Source organism: Barbus barbus, assembly GCF_936440315.1.
Source record: "Barbus barbus genome assembly, chromosome: 1".
In the NCBI taxonomy this organism is placed as follows: Eukaryota; Metazoa; Chordata; class Actinopteri; order Cypriniformes; family Cyprinidae; genus Barbus; species Barbus barbus.
In genome coordinates, this window is record NC_136729.1 from 1,451,421 (window position 1) to 1,477,252 (window position 25,832).

The following is a 25,832-nucleotide window of genomic DNA, read 5'->3' on the forward strand; positions in this document are numbered from 1 at the left end:
TGCGTTCAGTCCGCGGATTGGTTTGCAGCGATCGACCTGAAGGACGCTTACTTTCATGTCTCGATTCTCCCTCGACACAGGCCGTTCCTACGGTTTTCGTTCGAGGGGCGGGCATGGCAGTACAGGGTCCTCCCCTTCGGGCTCTCCCTGTCTCCCCGTGCCTTCACGAAGGTGGCGGAGGGCGCCCTTGCCCCGTTACGGGAAGTGGGCGTCAGGATCCTCAACTATCTCGACGATTGGCTCATTCTGGCCCGGTCGCGAGAACAGTTGTGTGGTCACAGGGACCTGGTGCTCCGGCACCTCAGCCAGTTGGGGCTTCGGGTCAACTGGGAAAAGAGCAAGCTCTCCCCTGTGCAGAGAATCTCTTTTCTCGGTGTGGAGTTAGACTCCGTGAGTATGACGGCACGTCTCACGGACGAGCGTGCCCAATCAGTGCTGAACTGCCTGAGTTCCTTCAGAGGCAGGACAGTGGTTCCGCTGAAACAGTTTCAGCAGCTCCTGGGGCATATGGCATCCGTAGCCGCAGTCACGCCGCTCGGGTTGCTTCATATGAGACCACTTCAGCACTGGTTACACTCACGGGTCCCGAGATGGGCATGGCGCCGCGGGACACGTCGTGTGACCATCACACAGTCGTGTCGCCGCTCTTTCAGCCCCTGGTCAGACCTTGCTTTCCTACGGGCCGGGGTGTTGTTGTCACAACAGATGCCTCCAGCATGGGCTGGGGCGCTACATGCAACGGGCAGGCAGCCTCGGGGCTCTGGACGGGGCCTCGACTGCTTTGGCACATCAACTGCCTAGAGCTGTTGGCAGTGCATCTGGCCTTAAAGCAGTTCCGGCCACTGCTTCTAGGCCAGCACGTGTTGGTCCGCACAGACAACACTGCGGCTGTTTCGTACATCAACCGGCAGGGGGGTCTACGATCACGCCGCATGTCACAGCTCGCCCGCCATCTCCTCCTCTGGAGTCAGTCACAGCTCAAATCGCTGCGCGCCGTCCACATTCCGGGGGAGCTCAATCGTGCAGCCGACGCGCTCTCACGACAGCTCACGTTCCCCGGAGAATGGCGACTCCATCCCGAGACGATCCGGCTGATTTGGAGTCGATTCGGGGAAGCTCAGGTAGACCTGTTTGCTTCCCGCGAGTCCTCCCACTGCCAGCTGTATTTCTCCCTGGCCGAGGCCCCCCTCGGCACGGACGCAGAAGGACCTTCTTTCTCAGGGGCTCGGCACCATATGGCACCCGCGTCCAGATCTGTGGAACCTCCACGTGTGGCTCCTGGATGGGACGCGGCAGACTTGAGTGGCCTGCCACAGGCTGTGGTGGACACCATCACTCAGGCTAGGGCCCCTTCAACTAGGCAAGCCTATGCACTGAAGTGGAGTCTGTTCGCGGACTGGTGTTCTTCTCGTCGGGAGGACCCCCGAAGATGCACGATTGGAGTGGTGCTTTCTTTCCTGCAAGAGAGGTTGGAGCGCAGGCTGTCGCCCTCCACCTTGAAAGTGTACGTGGCTGCTATTGCGGCCCATCACGATGCAGTGGACGGCCGGTCCCTGGGGAAGCACGATCTCATCGTGAGGTTCCTGAGGGGTGCCAGAAGGTTAAATCCTCCTAGGCCACCCCTGATGCCCTCCTGGGATCTCTCTATTGTCCTGGCTGGACTTCAGAGGGGTCCCTTTGAGCCGCTGGACTCAGTCGAGCTGAAATTCCTGTCGGCCAAGACAGCGCTCCTGACCGCGCTCACTTCCATCAAGAGGGTCGGGGACCTTCAAGCATTTTCGGTAAGCGAAGAGTGCCTTGTGTTTGGGCCGGCCTACTCTCACGTTGTCCTGAGACCCCGGCCTGGATACGTGCCTAAGGTTCCCACCACGCCTTTCCGCGATCAGGTGGTGAACCTGCAAGCACTGCCCTTGGAGGAGGCAGACCCAGCCTTGGCGTTGCTGTGTCCCGTAAGAGCGCTGCGCATATACGTGGACCGCACCCGGAGCTTCAGAAGCTCTGAGCAGCTCTTTGTCTGCCACGGAGGTCAGCAGAAAGGGAAGGCTGTCTCCAAGCAGAGGTTGGCCCACTGGATAGTGGATGCCATCGCCTTGACGTACCAATCCCAAGGCGAGCCGTGTCCCCTCGGGGTGAGGGCTCACTCCACACGGAGTGTTGCCTCCTCCTATGCGCTGGCGCACGGCGCCTCTTTGGCAGACATCTGTAGAGCTGCGGGCTGGGCGACACCGAACACCTTCGCGAGATTTTACAGTCTCCGCGTTGAGCCAGTCTCTTCCCATGTGTTGGGTAACAGGTAAGTGGCGGGAAGAGTTGGCCGGTGTCACGCTTGCTGCGCCATTCCCCCTTACCCGGGGATACGGGCGCCTATTCTCTCCTCCAGTTAGTTCCCCGAACGGCGAACCCTGGCGGAGTTCCTCCAGCACCCCCGGCAGTCAGGCTGGGCGGAGGCCCAGTACCGGTGTTAGCTTGCCCGGGTCTCCGGTCAGCCCCTGTACTCGGCTAGGTGCCCGTGCGGCCTGATTCCCTTCGGGTGATCCCACACGTGTATTCATCCACGGTACGGTTTCCCTCATGGTAAACCCGTGTCTTCCCTTTGACAGAGCTCTGTCAGGCCCTGCTGGCAGCCTTCCTCCCTTCTCCTAGGTAGGATCTGCCCCAGGGTCCAGGCGTATGTAGCACTGCCCCAGGCTTGGGCCAGTCCATACCAGTGTCTCCACACGTTACCTCCCTTCGGGCAGGGTGTGGCCTCCGTAGCGCCCTTCTCCGGAAGGCTCGCTTCCCCGTCGTTACTGCCGGGCTGTAACAACAAACAGGAAAGACTTGAAGCAGTCTTTCATAGAAGGTCGAAATCCCTTCCGACTTCTGGGGAAAGGAACAGCGGCTTGGCTATCTCCAGCAGCAATGTACTCAGTGGTCCCTGCGGGCACCAAGGTTAGCGAATTTGCGCTGGGGCGACGGGAAGGTTGCGACCTTCGCATCGCTTTTGTCTGTCACGCGCTAGCTTGTCAACATCTGCATGCCACAAGGTCGTGACGGGGTTCAGGTTGTGGCGCTTTCCATAGACCCCTAATGTCGTCACGACATAACTCGTAGTGACCGACAGATAGGGAACGTCTCGGTTACGTACGTAACCCTCGTTCCCTGATGGAGGGAACGGAGACGTTATGTCCCCATGCCACAATCTCGAACCATCGCTGGTTGCCAGGGACACGTTCTCGGCTCCTCAGCGGAAAACCTGATGAGTGGATGCACCTGTCGCCCTTTTATACCCGTATGCACGGGGAGTGGCTCAGGTATGCAAAATCCACTAGCCAAATTTCATTGGCGTTTTCTCTTATCAGAGGCAGTCGGGGCTTCCAAGTAAATCCCCTAATGTCGTCACGACATAACGTCTCCGTTCCCTCCATCAGGGAACGAGGGTTACGTACGTAACCGAGACGTTTTTATTACAACTTAAAAAAAAAAAAAAAATCAGTGTACAATAAAAAGTCTGACTAAATAACTTATTTTGGGGTTTCTATAACTATACCTTTAGACTCCCATTTTGTTTTGTCCATGTAAACTATGTAAATATAAAATGTTTGGAAATAGTAGGGTAAACGTACCCATTAAGCTCACTTCCATTTCTGAGATCAGATTATAAAAATAAAAATAATGTATTTTCCTACTTGATGTCTTCACCAATTGATGTGTTTGTTACTATATATAATTTGAGGTCAATCAGATCATCGCACGCTGAGATATGAGTCTCCATGTGTTCTCTCTGTCTGACGGTCATTTTGAAAACTGTCTAAAAAGGAGCTTTTAAGGAGCTCCTTAAATGTGCGTTTTTTAGATGTTTAAACCTTTATTTTGGGTAAATTTCACCACTTATTGTAAAATTAAGAGATTAATGTTCAGACGTTTGCATATTATAACCTGGAGCTTGGACGAGGGAAATAATTACATTAGATCCAAAAGATAGTTTTAGCAACAGATGCTCCAGAACACAGTTAGCTGGCTAGCTGGATAAGATTGTGTGCTATGCTAATATATTACTGCACAGGCATTACTGGCTTGTACTTTTACATCCTGTGGTTCTGTGTCTGGTCTGTGGTTTTACAGTGCTGTAATTTTTAAACATTTCATATTATTTTAAGGAGAGCTTAAAGGGTGCACTACAATGAAAATCACAGCTTCAGCGTGACATCAATAACAACAAGTATAATTTCATAGATATTTAATAATAGTTGTTCATAATAAAATATGTATGAACTTAATACATGACCTACACTATTTATTTAGCAAAAATCATGTCATTTTAATAAATATTACATTAAATTTATAAAAAATTGTTACTGCTCCATTAAGCTCAGTGTTCTCTCTTTAAGATCTTCCACATTGAACGTCTATGTAAATACTTCATAAACAGACTTTAAATATTAACTGATGATTTTCACTTTGTTAATCTTTATAAAATGATTAATAACTTATTTTAACAGCTTTAAGATGACAAAATCGAGACATAACTATAGTTTATGCCCAAAGATGAAAAAGGCGTGTTGTCCATCAGAAACATGTCGTATCTGTCCAGGAAAAAAACGACTAAAGGCTGGAACACACTACACGACTATTAAAATGTGTTTTTTTTTTTAAACACCAAGCATCACTTACACTTACTGACTTTGTAGATAGTCACAAAGGAAAACTGGGCATCATACACTAAACAACTGAGGATCACACACTACCAGACTTCAAATTAATTCCAATCACAACAATCTCACACAGAAGCGTGCGCATTGTTGCTAGGAGATGCGTGACAAATGAAAACAATATGTATTCTAAAATCTGCTGAAAATATCAAACATGTTTGATCTCCGATGACTGGATGGAATCAGAGTCTGAAGCTGAAAAAATTGACTCTGTGACCATCATACACTACGTGAATTTCTATTAAATATGTCAGCTCAAATCTACAGACTTTTTTTTTTTTTTGATAGACTTTGTACCTTCAAATAAAATATTTTTCAATTATTCTTTAAAAAGGTTGTTTAAAATAAACAAGAATTTTAAATAAAACATGATGTGGGTTTAATGGGAACAGGGGTGTGCTTAAAGGGTACAGAAATGTACCCATTTAGCTCAGCCAGACTTTTTGAATTTAATGATGTATATCTTAATCAAAATGCTTTTGTCACTTAAAATGAAATTAAATATTTTTGTGTGAGAGATTCAGATTTTATTTTAACATAACGTCTTGTACTGAAACCAATATCTTGTGCACTAAAAATGTCTCAATGTAGATTTTGGTGAGTTTAATAGGTACGTTTACCCTAGTTCTGGGAATAATCTGTACGCTTTCCACAGCAAATTGTCTTGACCCTATTTTTGAATTTTCACAGATAATACAAATGGAACAGCTAAACTGGTGTTAATCAAGACCCCAAAGACATGGATTGGTGCTCAGAAGTACTGCAGAGATCATCACACAGACCTGGCTACCATTAGGAGTAAAGATGGCAATGACCAGATGATTAAATTGATATATGGTGTGGCGGTTCCAGTCTGGATCGGATTGTACAGAGACACTTGGAAATGGTCAGATCGGGCCAACTTTACAACTTCAACCCAAAATGCTGTACAAAAACTTGTTGGGGAGAATCAAGACTGCACTACTATGAATTATTTGCGTGCAATTGAAGATAGAATTTGCACTACGGCTTTTTATTTCTACTGCAACACTGGTAGGTCTGACCTGAACTATTGTGTATATAAATTCTTATTATGTTTATTGACCAAAAAAAAACAAAAAACAGAATGGGACAATTTAATTAGATTTAATCTATTATCTACAACTGGTTCAGGAGGGAACTGTGGGGGGAATGATGAGTTGATTAAAAGCTAATAATTAAAGAAATCATAAATAAATAAATGTTGACATAAAAATGAGAACCATGAACATGCAAATGTGTTATTTTTGTAAAATAACACCATCCAAATAATAAATCATATTAGGGATGTTTGATATTAAAGAAAAGTATTAAAGAAAAATGTGATACCTTGTTAAATAATGTGATATTTAATATGCAGTACGATATTGCTTTAAGTGTGCAAAATCAATTTAAATTATATTTTAAAATATTTTAAAATTAAAATTATATAAACAATATATAGGGTAAACGTACCTATTAAGCTCACCAAAATCTACATGGAGACATTTTTAGTGCACAAGATATTGGTTTCAGGACAAAACAGTTATGTTAAAATAAAATGTTAATCTCTCACACTAAAATATTTAATTTTATTTTAAAAAGCCTTTGAATTAAGATATACATCATTACATTCAAAAAGTCTGGCTGTGCTTAATGGGTACATTTTTGTGTTCTTTAAGCACACCCCTGTTCCCATTAAAACCACATCATGTTTTATTAAAACTTATTGTTTATTTTAAGGAAAATGTTTACAGAATAATTCTAAAAAATATATTTTTTTGAAGGTACAAAGTCAATCCCCCAAAAAAACAGAACATTAAAATCAAGCAACAAGGCATTCAATTTGATCAGTTATATATTCATAATGAAGTGTCATCTAAGCACATTGCAACATCTACGTATACTAGTATATGTTCAGCTAAGTAAATGAGGTGCCTACTCTCAGATAAATGAGGCCTGCGATTAATCAGATGCAAATAGAAACACAAAACCAGTCCTAAATGAAAGACAACAAGTTGACAAAAAGATTGAATCCAAATATCTAGTGATAATATAGCATAATGACAGATTTATAAGCAGTTGTTTGGAGTCTGGTCATTTTTGAATGGGAACACCACGAGTGTGACAGGAGTCTGAACCAGAGATGTTCACAAGTCTTTGACTTGGAGTCTGAGTCAAGTCTTGAGTCTTTGGTCACGAGTCCAAGTCAAGTCTCAAGTCATTTAATGGCTCGCTAAAAAATCCCATTCAGAATCCTCATGTATTGAAATCTTTCTATTTATGAAGCTGTTTTATAGGTTATAGACAAAATGTATGATCTGCTTTGTAAAAAAAAAAAAAAAAGTGTTAAGATGTAAGGTTAATATACATCCAGCCTGATACTTATGTTTTAATCCATTACCATGTTCAAAACAGTTTTTCTGTAATCAAATTCTATAAAAAGAGTCTGATCTACCATGACACATAAGGAAATAGCCTGTGACACAGATATTACAAAACCATACAAGTGAAGTTTTTCTTTATGATATAAGTCAGGGGTATGCCAAGTTCCAAGAGGCATGGCCTCTGTATTGTCTTCCAAGCAGAGGTCCAGACAAAAATAAATGACTAAATAATTTTTAAAAGTACATTTTCACATGTATTGTACTTATACATTTAGATACACAGGAGGCCATGTGACAGAAAAAAATACTGTTCAGGGTTTTTCTCCTGAAATCTATACTATTTTAATATTTTACTTAAAAGCATTGTCTAAAAACAATATAAGTTAGGCTAGCTACAATAACCAAAACGTTTTCATCTTGAGCAGAAAAGAAAAATAACTAGCAGTTTCAAAGTTTAAGTTCTATCCGAGCCATCTAACAATTTTCTCAATTATAATCACATGATTATTTTGATGTCCTTAGTCTGCTGATTAATAATGCTAAATGTAGGCTAGATCAGAAAAGTCTTGTCACATCTGGTTTCAACAGTCAGAGTCATTGGTTATAGATAGTAAATAGATAGTAAGAAAAATTACTATATTTGCAGCATTGTTTTTTTGTTTGTTTTTTTCTGCAGTGTTAGTGAAAGTAACCTATAATTTTGCTGCTCACCGTGTTTCTATTATTGTTAAAATAACCGCGTCATCTGCACCGGCGCGCACCCGAAGATGGAGAGAGAAAGTGAACGGAGAGAAAGTGCACGGAGCTAAAAGGGCTTGAATAAATGGCATTTAACTTTAGATACAAATACTAGAGGATATAGCGCTGAAAGACATAGCATGAAGAAAGCCTTCCAGACCCTCGATATGAACTGGGGTCCCTGGTCCAAGACAATATCTTCAGGGAATCCATAATAAAAAAGACAGAATTAAACAAGAGTTTAGCCATTTCCATTGCTGTAGGTAGGCCTCTGAGGGGAAGAAGCCGACAGGATTTAGAAAATTGATCGATTACTACTAACACACGTGTTAACATCAGAGACATGCAGATCTGTGATGAAATCAACTCCCAAGTGTGACCAAGGATGGTTGGGAACGGGCAGCGGAAGGAGCTTGCCAGCTGGTAAGTGACGAGGGCTCTTGGAGATGAGATAACATGTGTGGTTGAAGTCACTGACTATAATGCCGTCGGGGTTATTTGTTTGTTGTTCACTGATGGCGCTATACAGTTCACGAAGCGCGTCCTTAGCATTTGCACACGGGGGAATGTAAACCGTGACAAAACAATGGCCGTGAACTCCCGCCGCAGAATAGAACGGTCGACACTTCACAAACATAAACTCCACCAGCGAAGAACAGTGTTTTGATAATACTGCAGCATTGTTACACCAGTCTTTGTTGATATACACACACAAGCCACCTCCGCGAGTCTTACCAGATAGTGATGAATCTCTATCCGCTCGGTAGCTGGTTAGCCCATGCTGCTGAATGGCGGAGTCCGGGATGTTGTCGTTTAGCCATGTTTCGGTGAAAACAAACACACAACAATCCCTTGCCAAATGCTGTGTAGATCGACTGAGTTGAATTAGGTCCAGTTTGTTTTCCAGAGAGCGAACGTTTGAAAGCATGAGTGTTGGAAGAGCCGGTCTTGTGGGCTTAGCCCTTAGCCTAGCTCGTATACCTCCGCTCTTACCGTGCTTCCGTTCTCGCTCACACCGCTTACGACGGTGCCTTGTGCGGGTAGCGTCAGTAGGCGAGGCCGCGGTCTCGAGGTCCGGCTCCAGCAGTAAACAAAGGCCTCGCAGCTTCTCAGTAGCTGCCGGTGAGAGTTGGTGTTTGTACGCGTTGCCGATATCCAAAAGGCGATCATATATGTGTTTTGGAGTGATTTCCTTGTGAGTTAGCGGTAATTTTACACTATTTGGAGACAAACAGATGACATAAAAAGACCGTCTTTGGGACCCGGAGCAGCCGCTGCGTCTGACCGTGCCGCCATCCTGGATCACTTCCAAAGATAGGGTTTACATGACTCCAATAAAACGTTTTTATATGAATCTGTCGTCTTCTCCTAAGTGTAATCTCTGTCCCCAAGGAGTTTTAGGCACGTTTTTGCATTTTTTTGGGGAGTGCCCCTCTCTCACACCTTTTTGGACTTTCACAGGACCTATCATATTTGTTGGGTACTGAGATATGTTTGACTCCGCGCCATTTTTTCATGAATGACTTTTGGGACTTCACCTTGTCCGTCAAACAAAGATCTTGTTAGCTGCTCTCACAGCAGTAAAAAAATAGCTTGTCAACCGTTGGAATCCTCCTCACACAATGGACAGACGAACCTGGACTGTGTATTTGTTGGACATTATCTCGATGGAACTCTCTACTTCTTGTATACATGGATCTAACGTGAAAATTGTAAATTCATGGCAGTCAGCTTTTAATGTTGGGTCTCCTTTTCTGAAATCTTTGTAAAATATTAATATTAATTAATGTCTTTATTTATTTATTTATTTATTTATTTTTGAGTCTACCAAGGGGTGGGTTTTAAATTTGTACAGCTTTTTTGTACTACCGTTCCATAAAATAAAACATAATAAACAGTTGTTAACGAAAAAAGAATAGTGCCCACCAAGCCTGGTGGGGATTAAGTCTCTTGGCTTCTCGCAGATATTGGAGGTTTTTGTGATCTGTGAATACGGTGTAAGGATGTTGTGCTCCCTCCAGCCAATGCCTCCATTCCTCCAAAGCTAATTTGGTAGTGAGAAATTCCCCATTTCCGATGTCGTAATTATTCTCCGCCGGGCTGAGTGTACACTGTAATTGTGGATGAACCATCTATAGAAATTGGAGAATCCCAGGAAGCATTGAAGTTCCTTGATAGTGGTGGGTACTGGCCAGTTCTTGATTGCTTCCACCTTCCCCTCGTCTATCTGGATGCCACCTCTGTCGATGTTGTATCCCAAAAACTGTACTGAGGGTTGGTGGAAGGAACATTTATCTGCTTTGAGGAATAGATTAAACTCTCTCAGACGTTTGAAGACCTTCGCAACGTGATGGCGATGTTCGGATATCATCAATATAGACGAGAACAAACCGATGGAGAATCTCCCGGAGTATCTCATGCATAAAATCCTGGAATACGAAGGGGGCGTTGACTACTCCATACGGCATAACAAGATATTCATAATGGCCAGTAGGGGTCACGAAGGCAGTCTTCCACTCGTACCCCTCACATATCCGGATGAGGTTGTAGGCACTGCGGAGGTCCAACTTGGTGAAAACGGTGGCTCCGAGGAGATGTTCCAAGGCCGCTGGGACGAGGGGAAGTGGATAACGGAACTTGACAGTAATCTTGTTAAGTGCCCGGTAGTCTATACAAGGCCGCAAGACTCCGTCCTGCTTGGCCACAAAGAAGAAACTCAGAGCAGCAGGGGACGTTGAAGGGCAGATGTAGCCTTGTTGTAAAGCCTCTTCAATGTACTCCTCCATGGCCTTCTGTTCAGGGAGTGATAAGGGATAAATCTTTCCACGGGGCACTGGTTCCCCCGGAATTAGATCTATGGCACAATCCCATGGCCTGTGTGGTGACAGCTGTGAGGCTTTCTTCGAGCAGAAGACATCATTGAAGGAGGCATAGCAGGATGGAAAATCCGCTGACTGTTTATCCACTGGACTCTCGATGGAGGTGGAGTTGATGGTGAGTGTCTCGGAATGGAGTGCTGACGATTGAGGAGTGTGAGGGAAACACTTGCTGCTCCACTTCAGGATCTCGCCAGTCTTCCAGGAGATGACAGGGTTGTGCGCATGTCAGCGGTGGATCCCTCCAGAACCAGGAGATGAATCATTTCTTCATGTAATAATCCAACTTGAAGATGGATGGGACCCGCACTGGAGCAAGCATGTCTACGGCTGAGTGGTTTTCCTGTTACCGACTGGACTTAGTTGGTTTTAGTTGTTGTGGTTGGGAGCCTGAGCTGGCGGCAGAGGCTCCTGGAGATTAAATTCCTGGCTGACCCGGAATCGAGGACTGCATACTGGAATAGAGACGTTGGAAGAAGTAAGCAAGTGGTGAGAGGCTGCATATTTATAATAGCCAGCTTAATGAAATTTACTTACATGGGTTATCCACTTACATGGGTTCGTTGCCTGGTTCTGGAGTGCTGGTGATTTCTGGCCAACGGAGGAGTGGAGTCCTCAAAGCAAGACTGCATCCAATTTGCACATCTGATGGATAACTGGATGAAACGTTCCAGTCCATAGAAGTCGTCATAAGCCGCGAACTGCAACCGCAATCTCGGCACAAGTCTCTGCTGGTATGTGATGAGGAGCGAGCTCTCATTCCAGCCACTGGCCGCAGCAAAGGTTCTGAACTTGAGAGTGGACATGGAACCTTGACAAAGATGATATAGCTGCTCACTAACAGATGAATATCTCGCAGGTCTGCTGAAAACTTCCCGGAAATGCTCCATGAAGCTACGGAGAGACTGTGTAACAGTATCGGCTTAGGCCCAGATAGTTTCTGCCCATTGGAGCACTTGTCCTGTCAGCAGGGAGATGATGAAGGTGATTTTAGCTCTATCAGAAGAATAGAGATGCGGCTGCATTTCCAGGGCCAAAGAACACTGAAGTAGGAATCTGTTACACTCTTCTGCCACGCCAGAGAAGGGTACTGGCCTGGCCATGGGACTGGCCACTACTGTCGATGAAGAAGTGCTGGTGTTGGTGATGGTAGGAACTGGAGTTGTTGTCGTAGTGTTGGTGAGGAGAACCCGTCGGAGAGAATCCACGAGCTCCTGGAAGGGATCGGGTGCACTCATGTTGTCTACTGAAGGGTCTGGTCTTCTGTTATGGAAGGAGACTCACACAGAAGATAGAATCAACAGTAGAGGTTTATTTATGGCAACAGAGGCAGAATGGAGAATGGCAGGTGAGTAATGGTTCAGTTCACGGGTAACTTGGGGATTGTAATGTGGATTCTTGTTCTTACAGGAGTTTGTGGAATCACTGGCAATTGGATAGATGATTGCACACACCTCACCAGAGTATAAAAGGAGCTGTTCACTCGGAGACAAAGGAGGAGACGGACATTGAAGCAGATCCCAGGAGGTAAGTACACAAGGTAGGTAAGGATATAAAACTTTTGCTGGAGTAGCATGAAGAGTCCACTTCGTACAAACAAGACCGGACACTGAAGTGAAGAGAGGTGTGTGCTTATGAAGCAGTCTTGATGAGGGTGCAGATTCAGAACAGGTGCGTGCAATCAGAACTCAGGTGTAGGAGTGTGCTGCGATTGGGTGGTGAGCGAGCGTGGCCGATCCGTGACTATGGCTGTGTCCAAATTCAGGGTCTGCATCCTTCGGAGTACTCATTTGAAGGATGCTACGTCACAGCGCCGCGACGATGGCTGTCCAAATTCGTAGGATCCTTCAAATGCGGCCCACAAATACGTCCTCCTTTTCCCCGAATTGGAAGGATGGGTGTGGTGGATCCTTTCCCGTCCTACCTATCCCATAATTCTTTTCGGCAGAGCGTAATGGCGGACGAAGCGAGCGGTAGCGGAGTGGGAGAGGAGTTTCTCTGACAAAACAAGCTAAAGTTTATGCTTCGGCTCAATGAATTTGTAGGAGAAATTAGTAGAATACTTAAAAACAAATAAAAATAGGCTATAATGGCATACCTGGATGTGACTGTCTTGTAGTCTGATATAAAAAACTCTCCGACAACGAGCAAAGAAAGTATTTAATTTATTTAATTGCTTTATTTCTTCCAAAAGAATTAAAATGAGGAGAATAACTCTTTGTTTGTCCATTTTCCCGCTTCTTGCTTGGCGCTGTCACGGTTGCTAGGCGACAGGATATGAGCAACAGGTAAGGGAGGGAACTGAAAGAAGGGTAGGCTGTCCAAATTCACAAACACCGACTTCCGGGTTTTGTGGACGTCGGAGGATCCCTCCTCCTTCAACCGGGTAGGAAGGATCCTAAGGAGGATGCAGACCCTGAATTTGGACACAGCCAGCATTAAGCAAATGTGTGTGGTCAAAGGGGTCAGGCTATAAAAAAAAAAAAAAAAAAAAAAAAACTGGGAACCCCTTACCTTATAAAGATATATAAAAAGAGAAAACTAAGTCAAATCCACAACATGTGCTTTTTCCACAGTCAAGAGGAGCAGGCAGGTGATCCGAGTGCAGGTGAAAGCAGCTGAGAATGCCAATGAGGAAAGACTGAAGGCGCTCGTCTTAAACAAGGTGGATTTTAAGATATAAACAAAAATTAATGGTGGAATGTATTAAAAAACAATACTGTGCCAATTCAAGATCATTATGTGTAGTATCCAGCACAAATAAGGAAAAGTGTTCATTGCCATAAGTTTTGAGACGGGCTGTTCAGATGTTATTAAAACATGTAGGATGTCTTTTGCCACATTTAGTGATGAATGTGTTTGTTAGGATTTGGGTATTGCACTCATTGGGCTAGGGCTGGACAGTTAATCGAATGTGATTATCTGGTAAAGTAAAGTAAATCCAGTTTTGTGATCAGTGGTAAATATCCATCAGGTGCTTTCAGATGGAGCAGAATTTACTCTACAGAGCCACAGTTCATGGAGAAGCGAACAGCTTTCATTATTGCAGAACGATTACTTCGATTTCATAATCGCACGATTATTTAAATTGTCTGCGATTATGAATGCTTGTCAGTGAACTACACCTCTGTGTAGTTAATGCTGCTCCATCTGAAGGCACGTGATGGAGATTTACTACTGATCACAGAACCGGCTTTACTGACAAGATGCGCATGACAATCGCATTCAATTGATCGTGCAGCCCTAGCCCTCATGAAAAACAAAATTGAAATTGAAAAACAACATCCACTGTTTCATCCACTGAGCAATCGAAGGCTGTTTCTGTGTTTAGTTAAAGCAGACGCTGAGTGATGAGGACGTCACAATGACATGGAGGACACAACCCAACGGGAAAGTCTTCCAGAAGAAGAGCACTGTGCAGAAAAGCAGTGATGAAAACCCTACTCCTGTTTGCTAAGTCATGTTCTTCCCTGAAGTGAAGCTTATCTGAAAGTAATGCAGTTTATACTTAGTTACAAGTATCTGAATTATTACATTAGATTAACGATTTATAGTAATCTCAAAAATAGTTACATGTATTAATTTAGCATTTATTCATTTTACAGACTATAAATATAAGCTAACAAATGTAAATGCGCAGCAATGTGAAAATGTTACTGTTGCCATTGTCTCCATTAGGAATAAAGTCCATTGGGAGGCAAACAAACTGCTCACAAATACAAACTTCAGATAATAAATGCATACAGCAAAAAACGTTTGTGAACTCTCAATACTTCACATAAATGCACACAACTTTACATCTGTCACAGAAAACAGAGAGTCATTTACATTTGCACTTTGATCCAGATGTGTGAAAGCGCATTTGCATTTACAATACTGTATCATGCCACAAAAAGTATTAGTTTTATTACTAGGAATGCATGATATTTGGATTTTGCCGATATGCTGATATTTTCTATGAATTTGGGCTGATATCCGATACCAATATATGTCTACATACATTTAATTTTTTGTCTCAGAATCGTTTGTTTTTTATAAAAAATGTTTTATATAATTTAGTTTTTATAAGCAAAAACATATTTATTGTTTGTTTGTTTCTGTTTCATAGTCTCAAGTCTGTTATGAAAAGGTTATAAGGTAAACGTACCTATTAAGCTCACCAAAATCTACATTGATACTTTAGTCCATAAGTTATCGGTTTCAGTACAAGAAGTTATGTTAAAATGAAATATTAATCTCTCACACAATAAAATTTTATCTTATTTTAAATTACAAAAGCATTTCAATTAAGATATACATCATTAAATGCAAAAAGTCTGGCTGTGCTTAATGCAGTTTCTCCGCTACATTATTCAGACGTAGCGGCCACACCAAAAATCATCCCCGCCACAGCTGCAGCTTCTCAGTAGCATGATAGTGACAGAGCAGGACTTAAATCCCGGCGTGGGTTTGAGGCTATTAATAATAATTCTACTCATTCCTGCAGGTTCTGTGCTTATAAAGCGATGATAGATGATGCAATGTATCGTTTGCACGTGCTTTTGAGTCTTGCTCATTTAAAGTGAAAGAGAACTTACTCGCGCGTTCTCTTATAGACCATTTTCTGTGAGCCCGCAGATCGCGGTAAACTGAGAGTGAGAGCATTTAAAGATTATTAAGGGAGTTTGCAAATGTGATATTGATTTAATATGTAAGGATCCACCCGCCAGCCCAAGAAGCGGAATCCAGCGGCCTGGTCGAAGGTATAAAGTATGTTCGGTCTTTTACTTGCGCCTCTGAATTTATCTGGTTTCAGTTTCAAATAGTCTAGCTCCATGTTCAATCTGACACCAATTTCACGTCATCATTACATTTAGGCAATATTCTTAATTAAAAACTGATCACAGATATTGATTGTATATTCATTTAGATATTTGATTATTCTGGAAATCCCATACTTTCAATTATTCGTTCATTAGGGACCAGGTATCGCTTTGCAATTCACTCAGCCAACAGTGAACGCACGGACACAAACTCGCCAGTTCTGTAACTTACTCAGAGGATACAGGGTGACTATAATACCTTTAAGTGCCACACCCTGCTAGCAAATAACAAAAAGTGTATTTTTCCTATAATTCCTTGTTAAGCCAATGACAGACAGAAATCAGAAGATCCCTAATGATGAGCCCCCGCTTCATTCATTGGTACTTCAGTATGATCTATCCTGGACGCAGATTTGTGGAAATACCACTACACATTAATCTACTTGAAAAATAATTTAAGAAGAGATCAGAATATATCAAATATAACAATTTATTATTAGTCAGGTAAAAATCTGTCATGCCAATTGCATAATTAAACAATAGGAAGCCAATTCAAAGATGTCAAATCATATAAATACAAAACATCAAATTCTCAAAGATTAATCTAAGAGTAAAAATGTATACCTGACTTCAGGAAGATACATAGTATGGAGCATATGAAATACACTCCACACTATGGGCTGATCTGACTACAGAATCGCAAAGTAGTGTTTTATCACTTCCCTTATATACCCAGATAACAAAGACAAAGAAATCTTCAGATTAGTTGTAAAAACATGAAATACTTTTTGGTGTTTTTGGTTCTAGTGCTCCAGGTTCACACCTGGATAAAGATGGATAAACATTCCCGCAGACCCCTAAAGGGACACACACACACACTCAGTCGAACACAATTCTATAAAAGTTTTCAATATTTCTCATAATATAAGTGACTACTGTGAAATTGAAACCAATTTACCAAATCGCATAGGTCCAAATAAAGTCACAGTTCAGCCGCTTTGCATCTGTAAAAGCAAACACAGCGGTATTTCATTCATGAATGAACTGCTTGTTTAAACGAATCTAGTGAGTCAGTGATTCATAATTACCCATTCATTAAGACAGTCACTTGCTTCATTCCTGAATAAATCAGACATTTGAACGAATCAATTTAACCCTTTAAGACCTGCCATAGTGAAGTCAAGTCAAGTCACCTTTATTTATATAGCGCTTTTAACAATGCAAATTGTGTCAAAGCAACTGCACAATATCTAAAAAGGAAAATAGTGTGTCAATAATGTAAAATGAAAAGATAAAAAACAGATTTTCAGTTAAAGACATTTCATTATTGAATTCAGTGATGTCATCATCCAGCTCAGTTCAGTTTAAAGAGTGTCTTTGCAATCAGGTCGACGAAATCGCTGGAAATGAAGTGTCCCCAACTAAGCAAGCCAGAGGAGACAGCGGCAGGGAACCAAAACTCCATCAGAGACAGAATGGAGAAACAAACCTTGGGAGAAACCAGGCTCAGTCGGGGGGCCAGTTCTCCTCTGACCAAACAAACCAGCAGTTCAATTCCAACTGCAGCAAAGTCAGATTGTAAGGGCTCAACTGGTTCCAGTGGTCTTTCCCGATGGCTGTCTAAGTGGCGGGGTCCTCACTGGGGATCTGTCTCTGGCGCTCATCTCGGTGTCCTGGTCTCCGCTGACGTTCAGGGCTGTAGAGGTCGTCTCTGGGTGCTGATCCACCATCTGATCTGACACGGACTGAGAAACAGAATAGAAACAGACAAATATTAGCGTAGATGCCATTCTTATGATGTAATGAGTACATCATGTGTTATGGGGAGTGTTCTCTGTTCCGGTTGATCTAATTAATGCAGCCTAACAATCCTTTAACGGATTTGAATACTAGAAGTGTATTAGTGTGTTATGTGTAAGCCAGGTTAAAGAAATGTGTCTTTAATCTAGATTTCAACTGACAGAGTGTGTCTGCCTCCGGAACAGTGTTAGGTAGATTGTTCCAGAGTTTGGGTGCTAAATAGGAAAAGGATCTGCCGCCCGCAGTCGATTTTGATATTCTAGGTATTATCAAATGGCCAGAGTTTTGAGAACGCAGCAGACGTGGAGGACTATAATGTGATAAGAGCTCGCTCAAGTACTGAGGAGCTAAGCCTTTCAGGGCTTTATAAGTAATTAACAAGATTTTAAAATCTATACGATGTTTGATGGGGAGCCAATCAGTGTTGACAGAACCGGGCTAATATGGTCGTACTTCCTGGTTCTAGTAAGGACTCTAGCTGCTGCATTTTGGACCAACTGTAATTTGTTGATGAAGCGTACAGAACAACCACCCAATAAAGCATTACAATAGTCTAACCTTGAGGTCATAAACGCATTAATTAGTATTTCTGCATTTGACGTTGAGAGCATACGTCGCAATTTAGATGTGTTTTTGAGATGGAAAAACGCAGTTTTACAGATGCTAGAAACATGGCTTTCAAATGAAAGATTGCTATCAAACAGCACACCTAGGTTCCTAACTGATGAAGAACTGACAGAGTAGCCGTCAAGTGTTAGATAGTGTTTTAGGTTATTACAGGTGGGGTTTTTAGGTCTGATAATTAACACCTCTGTTTTTTTCAGAATTTAGCAGTAAGAAGTTACTCGTCATCCAGTTTTTTATATCGACTATGCATTCTCTTAGTTTCTCAATTTGGTGTGTTTCACTGGGCCGCAAAGAAATATAGAGCTGAGTATCATCAGCATAACAGTGAAAACTAACATGTCTCTTGATAATATCTCCCAAGGGTAACATATAAAGTGTGAAAAGTAACGGCCCTAGTACTGAGCCTTGAGGTACTGCGTACTGCACTTGTGATCGATATGATACCTCTTCATTCACTGCTACAAACTGATGGCGTTCAGATAAGTACGATTTGAACCATGCTAATGCACTTCCACTAATGCCAAGAAAGTGTTCTAGTCTATTTAAAAGAATGTTATTGTCGATAGTGTCGAACGTAGCGCTAAGATCCAGTAGAAATAATAAAGAGATACAACCATGATCAGATGATAGAAGCAGGTTGTTTGTAACTCTAATGAGAGCAGTCTCAGTACTATGATATGGTCTAAATTCTGATTGGAAATCCTCACAAATACTATTTTTATCTAAGAAGGAATATAATTGCGAGGATACTACCTTTTCTAGTATCTTTGACAGAAAAGGGAGATTTGAGATCGGTGTGTAATTAACTAAATTTTTGGGGTCAAGTTGTGGTTTTTTAATGAGAGGCTTAATAACAGCCAAAGAACAATTCCACCGGAGTATATCTTTGTATTTTTACATGCTGTGCTGTCATTCTTTTGAGTATTTTCAAATGCCATATATCAATACAATCCTTTGAAACCAAAACCAAAAGGGTAGCACAATAATTATTTTTGCATACAGAGACGTTACACATTCAGAGACACGCAAGCTCCCGTCGGTTTTACAGGGTTAATGAATGATTCAGTGATAAAATCAGTGACATACCGCCACCTGCTGGCGGTTTTAGCTTTAAAGTATAATTTCAGTTATTTAAATAATTTAATATTTCTATATTCAACATTTTATATTTAAAACATTAATCTCAACATGAATTTATGAATTTAACTGCACTCATTCCACCTCTGAGCCTCATTAAACGTACCTACAAGCCACTTTTATGTTTTTCTGTGCCACCTCTGAAGCACAAATTATTTTTTATTAATACTAATTTCATATGATTGCTAACTTATTTGTCTTATTCTACTACTGATTATATTGTTTAAATGGGAAATTCTAAAAAGCTTCTACATTTTAATTTTTGAATTTCACATAAATGACTTTGAGTCAAATTTAAGACAAATTTATGATCAAAATTATTATAATTTATGATAATCAGAAGGTGCTCATAATTTTATATAATTTTTTTTAGTTAGGAGGACAAGTGCTCCTAAAAAGAAAAGCAAGCATAGAGCCCTGTGTAACAGTATTTTAGATGCCTGCATGAGGTCTTAAAGTGACAGCAATGACAGACAACAGCAGGTTTATTTAGGCTGCTATCTATTTATACAGTGAAGACTATCCAGTGTTATTTTACAGTTGAATAGATTGCAAATTTAATTTGTATCTTGTTTTTGCTATTGATTGTCATTAATTTATTTGTTCATATTTTATTATTTACCATTTACTTGTCTTTTTTAGTTATAATAAATTCAATTCTGAGTGCACGTGATTCTTAGGTTGGAAGGGGGCGTGGCCCATGGGAAATAGTCCTGCCACCACAGCTGGAATAAATCCCAGAGGGATTTTTTTTTTTTTTTACCCTTTAAAAGGGTAAATTTTAAAGGGTAAATTTTTTTTACCCTTTAAGCACACCCCTGTTCCCATTAAGCTCACATCATATTTTATTAAAAGTTCTTGTTTATTTTAAGGAAAGCTTTTAAAGAATAATTGAAAATTGTTTTGTTTTGAAGGTATAGAGTTAATCACAAAATAAAAAAATAAAAAATAAAAAATCACTAAAATCAAGAAACAAGGCATTCAGTTTGATCAGTTATAGTATATTCAGTGTCATTCAAAAGTGTCAGTCAAACATACTGCAACATCTATACTAGTCCACGTTTGCTAAGTAACACACATTAAAAAATCTAATAACAAAAAACTATTTTATTCATGGGGATGAACACAGAAACTAGCCTCATTATGAACCCTCTTATTAAATGTATGTCAACTTATTTATATTCTCTTAAGGCTGGAATACACTACACAATTTTTTTTGCCACAATTTTCCACCGATTTACAGTCTGGGGAAGTTGATGCTAGTTGCCACAGATCAGAGACAGTCTGTAGATTTGAGTTGACATATTTAATAGAAAACCACGTAATGTATGCTGGTCACAGACTCCGATTGTTTTAGGTTCAGACTTTGATTCCATCCAGTCAGAGGAGATCAAACATGTTTAAACATTAATTCAAACACACCCCCACATGTCTACGTCACTGTGTGGGAAGATTTGCAAAACACCACCCAAATGAACACGGCGGAACTATTAATCTCACTGTATTGTTGCTGCCGCCGGCGTTATGTTCTGTAGACGCTGTTTCGTTGTGGTATTTCGTTGTGAAAGCGAAAGTACTTTGTTTGGGCTTCCAAGAGAGGACACAACTAGAAATCCGGGGTTAAGTTATATTTACAGCACTGTTCCAGAACAGTTCAACCTAAATATTAGAGTGTGCGCAGCACATTTTACGGAGGACTATTTCCTGAACCTGGGAGAGTAGCCTACAATGCTGGCTTTCGCAAAAGGCTGTTTCTATAAAGTGGGGCAATTCCAACTTTGCAAGGACAGTCTGGTGCTTCTGACTCACAGCCTGTAAGCATGTTTCATATTTAAAGAATTTGCCACTGACGATTCAAACGCGAGTTTTGAACCGTGTAGAGTAGTGCTTGTTGTTTGTCGTTTCTCCGATCACAAACGCAGACATGGTAATGTTTATGCGGTGCAATGCAATGCAACACGTAAAAAGACAGTATAAGACATTATAATCAGTAATTATGTCCCCACTGTATGCAAGAAATGCATAATTTATAATGGGTTTTATTGTTTTTGTGTCGTTGCGCCGGGACACGGCATCACAATACAATGAGGGGCGTAACATTCCCATCTCACGCTTAAGGTATTCGGCCAATCACAACACACTAGCTGGCCAATCGGAGCACTCAGAAAGATGAGCTTTGTAAAAATGTAAAAAAGTCTTTCAGAAAGGCGGGGCATAGAGGAGCAACAATAATGTACAGTATGTGGAAAATAATGTGTTTTTTTAACCTTAAACCACATAAACACATTGCATTACACCAAATACACAAAATAATGTTCTTTTTAGCAACGTCATATGACCCCTTTAAAGAGAGCACAATGACCTTAATGGGAGCAGAAACAACTATTAATAAATGTAATGTAATATCTGTTAAAATGACATGATTTCTGCTAAATAAATAGTCTAGGTCATGTATTAAGTTTATACATATTTTAATATGAACAATTATTATTAACAATATCTATGAAATTATACTTTTTCTTATTGATGTCACACTGAAGTGTGATTTTCATAGTAGTATACCCTTTAAGTTCACCTTAAAATATGACATCTTTCAAAATTACAGCACTGTAAAATGTCCGACCAGCAATAAACTGTTAATTTATAATATTATGGATGTAAAAGTACAAGCCAGTAATGCCTGTGAAGTAATATGTTAGCGTAGCACACAATCGTATACAGCTAGTCAGCTAACTGTGTTCTGTAGCATCTGTGCTGTGTTGCTAAAACTATCTTTTGGATCTAATTTTAATTATTTACCACAAAAAAAGTTCCAGATTACAATATGCAAAAGTCTAAACAATCTCTTAATTTTATAGTAAGCAGTGAATCTTGCCTACAATAAAGACTTAAATTGGTGGGTTTTTTTTTTTTTTTTTTTACGTTTAAGGAGCTCTTCTCTTTTGGTGAAAGTTTTTAGACAGTTTTCAAAATGACCATCAGACAGAGAGAACACATGGAGACTCATATCTCAGCGTGCAATGATCTTATTGACTTAAAATTATAGGAGGTAAATAGTAACAAACACATAATTTGGTTTAGACATTAAGTAAGATAATACATAATTTTTTTCTTTTTAAAATCTGAGCCCAAAAATGGTAGTGTGCTTAATAGGTACGTTTACCCTAGATTTAAGTGAAATAAAATGACAATTAACAATGTTCTTTTTAATGAGAAAACACTGTTAAAATTAATTTTAAAAATAACACTGAATCAGTTACTGAATTTCAGAGACAGATGGAATTGTAATCTGATATTTTATCTATTAGGGTAAACATTTTAAAAGCTCTGCTGCAACAGAGCCATCAACACAGGAAGCAGAGTCGGAGTGCATTCGGTCCGTGGATGCTGCTTTTTATCCTCAAATTACAAGTGTAAAATTCTTTAAGAGCTCCTTGAATTCAGAGAACACTTTGCCCACAATTCATCGCCGAAGTTGTGCTAATACGACTGCACCAACAACTTTACACAATCTGCTTCCCCGCTGGAAGAAGCAAGATATTCAAGAAGGGTTAAAGCATCCACGTAACAACTGGCCATTTCACCCTTTATTCATCTCTGAATGTCTTCACGAAGATATTGCTCATTGTTTAAGATAGTTGTTAAGTTATGTTTGCTAGGCATGCTATTGTATTGTCACACTGGTAACATTACCAGTTAAATTTACCAGCGAACCTCGTTTTAATATGTTGTCAAGGCTGTCGATAAGAAACAGGCTTGCTGCTTCAGGCTCATCTGTTGGGGATGCTTTCATTAAACTTATCCGACTAATTCCAACATGCTGTGTTTAAGTCAGTGACATGCTGTTGCTCAAGCTAACTAATGTATCGGTAATGTGCTTGATACTTAATGTGCAGATTGTATATTTGCTTCTAAAGCTGTATCAATGCTAAACATTATCTGGACAAGGGCAAATGCTGTTGCCTAAATTCAAGTATTGACCATATGCCGTACTGCTTTAACCCGTTGCATGCTACTCTTTTAGCTGTTTATAAAAGAGCACCCCTTCGCTACTTCTATTCTTCTGTAAGGGCATGATGCCCCACTCTATGCATTTCAGAAGGTCTTTGCTTAAAGCTATCAGGGTATTGCTGGCTTGTTAAAGCTTATCTAGTGTCCAGTATGATATTGTTGCTAGACCTGCCGTTGCTTAGGCTATCGGGTGTTTCTGCAGTGCTGGTATCCAGGTAAACTTGCGACAGCAAGAAGCTAATGTTAAGCTATTGTTTAAGGCCATCTAATTATCTTGAGATATGCTTGCTGCTATGGGACATCTGGTTATTGGTAATGCTATTTCTTTAGGTCTGATTACTGCAACATGCCATGCTTAAGCAAGCTACACACTGCTGCATAAGCTTCGAGAGTATTGGTAAGGATTGTATACTACACTAATGCGGGTTATCAGATAGAGGACATGTATGTCAGTGAATGCTAATATCATGGGAGGCAACAACCTGTATAAACATGACTTGAATTATTGAGTTATATGCCGTGTTATGGATGCTAAGCTTAGGCTAGGCAGAATATGCAGTCTCTAAACCTGTCATTGCTTGCTCTACTGCTGCAGTATGCAGTGTTTGCTACAACTGTTAACTGGGCTGAAATCTAGTGGATTCCGCATCTTAATTTCAGGTTTCATTAAAAAGGGGCTTGCTGCTCTTCTTGGCTGCTATTAAGAAGAGCATCCCTTCGCTGCCACTGTTTTCCCGAAGGAGCAAGCTGCCCTTCCTACCTGCTCATAGCAGAAGAGCACCAGCCGCCACTCTCCTTCCGTAAGGCATTCAGTTAGATTGCTATCAGCATTTTGGTCGGGGGGTTCAGCATATGGTTGTTTTGGGGGGTATTCTGCTCTCCCTGCTCCTATCCATGCTAGGCTGCGTGGATGGGCAGGGAGTGTTTACCCAGAACAGAACCATTCCCCCAACCTAAAATGTATACTAATCGTAAGTTATATTGACGATTGTGGTCCTGACAGAATGGATGTTGCACGATAAAAGAAAACGTGAAATCAAGAAATTCACTGTGAACTACGGCTTCTTGGGGGTTATTCCTTTAATTTTGTTTTTTTTAAATAAAAACCTACCTATTTCAGAGGAAGACAGAAGAAACTCCCAATTCAGCCTAAAATGTACTGGCAACATTACAAATATACAAATTCATTGAACAATTTGGAAAGTGCTGAGCAAGATCTGAAACATGGCATTGCAAATTTTATTTTGAATTGGAACAATGAGCTCTCATAGCCAATAAGCTGTACGACTTAAAACAGATCGACAACAGCAATTTACACGGTATTTTAGGGATGTAACAAATCTCATTTTGTTAAAGAGAATTGTGAATCGAATCGTGAGTTGAGAGAATTAAGACAAATTATAAATTAAATGCAGGGCTCCAGACAAAAAAAAAATAGAGTAAGGAGCCCTTGGCTCCTATAAGAAAAAAACGTAGGCACCAAATAATTTTTTTAGGTGCCACAGAATAAAAGTGTTTTAGTTTATTATTATTATTTCACACAGCCCCCCCCCCCATACATTTTAACATTTCAATCATACTTCCGTGTGTTTATATCTAATCTTTTCTTGACTTTGTCAGCATTTTAATCCATCACTTAAAGTGGAAACTAAATGTCTTTTCCAACTTGAAATATACAGTCACAAAGAATTGTTTGTTACACAGAATCTGTACCAATATCATGGACCATAAGCTTCACTTGGCCACTGAGTGTAGTTTGGGCTTCTCCTCAATGAATCCTATAAATGTTGTCATGTCTTTCACACATTCAATCAGTTTTTCTTCATTAGTAAAATGCAATTTTAGGAGTTGAATCATGTAGAAAACAGATTAAGAAAAACTGTTAATATGCAATAGTGCATAAATACTGTATAGCAAAACGCTCCTCTTTATAGTTATTTTTCTAGCTGACTGATGAACTTATAGACACTGAGTGGTTATTCTGAGGTAAATGTATTATTACAGTGCAATGTTTACAAGCTTTACACGTTTTCCTAAGTTTGAAACACCGAATGAGCTTGTACTGTAGGCTCTCTAATAAAATAGCCTACCTTTTGATGTTAAACCATGTTCATTTCGTACTATATAGTAAATAGAAAGATATAACTGAGGCGCGCGGTGATGCGCTATAAAATTATTGCAGGGCAATAATTTCATGTAATTAATTAATAAAAGTACTCTAATAATAATACTAGGCCTAATAATAAGAAGAATGTAACAGGCCTACATTAATTGGAAATGCTAAATCCTCTTAATATTGCCAATTTTAATGCTTATCTCTGGCTATATCTACACATGATATCAGTTTTTTTTAGCACCCCCTCTAAACTGTTAACTGTTTTTTCTTGCAATTCTGACCTTTTTTTTCTCCGAATTGTGAGATATAAACTCGCAATTGCGAGTTATAAAGTCAGAATTGCGAGTTAAAGTCCAGTTTTGAGGGAGAAAAAATACTGATATGTTCTCAGAATTGCGTTTATATCTCAGAATTATAACTTTTTAACTCGCAATTGCGAGGTTATATCACGCAATTCTGAGAATAAAAGTCAGCTGTCAGCTGAAAATATTCAGAAGGAACAAATACATTCCTTGAGAAATATAACTTCTGGCTCATCACTGCAATCATCATATGACCTCAGCAAAAACTTCACTCGCAAATTAATATTTTTGGTCGCAAATGCGACCGTTTTAGTCGCAGTCTGGAGCCCTGAAATGTGTCCTTTTATT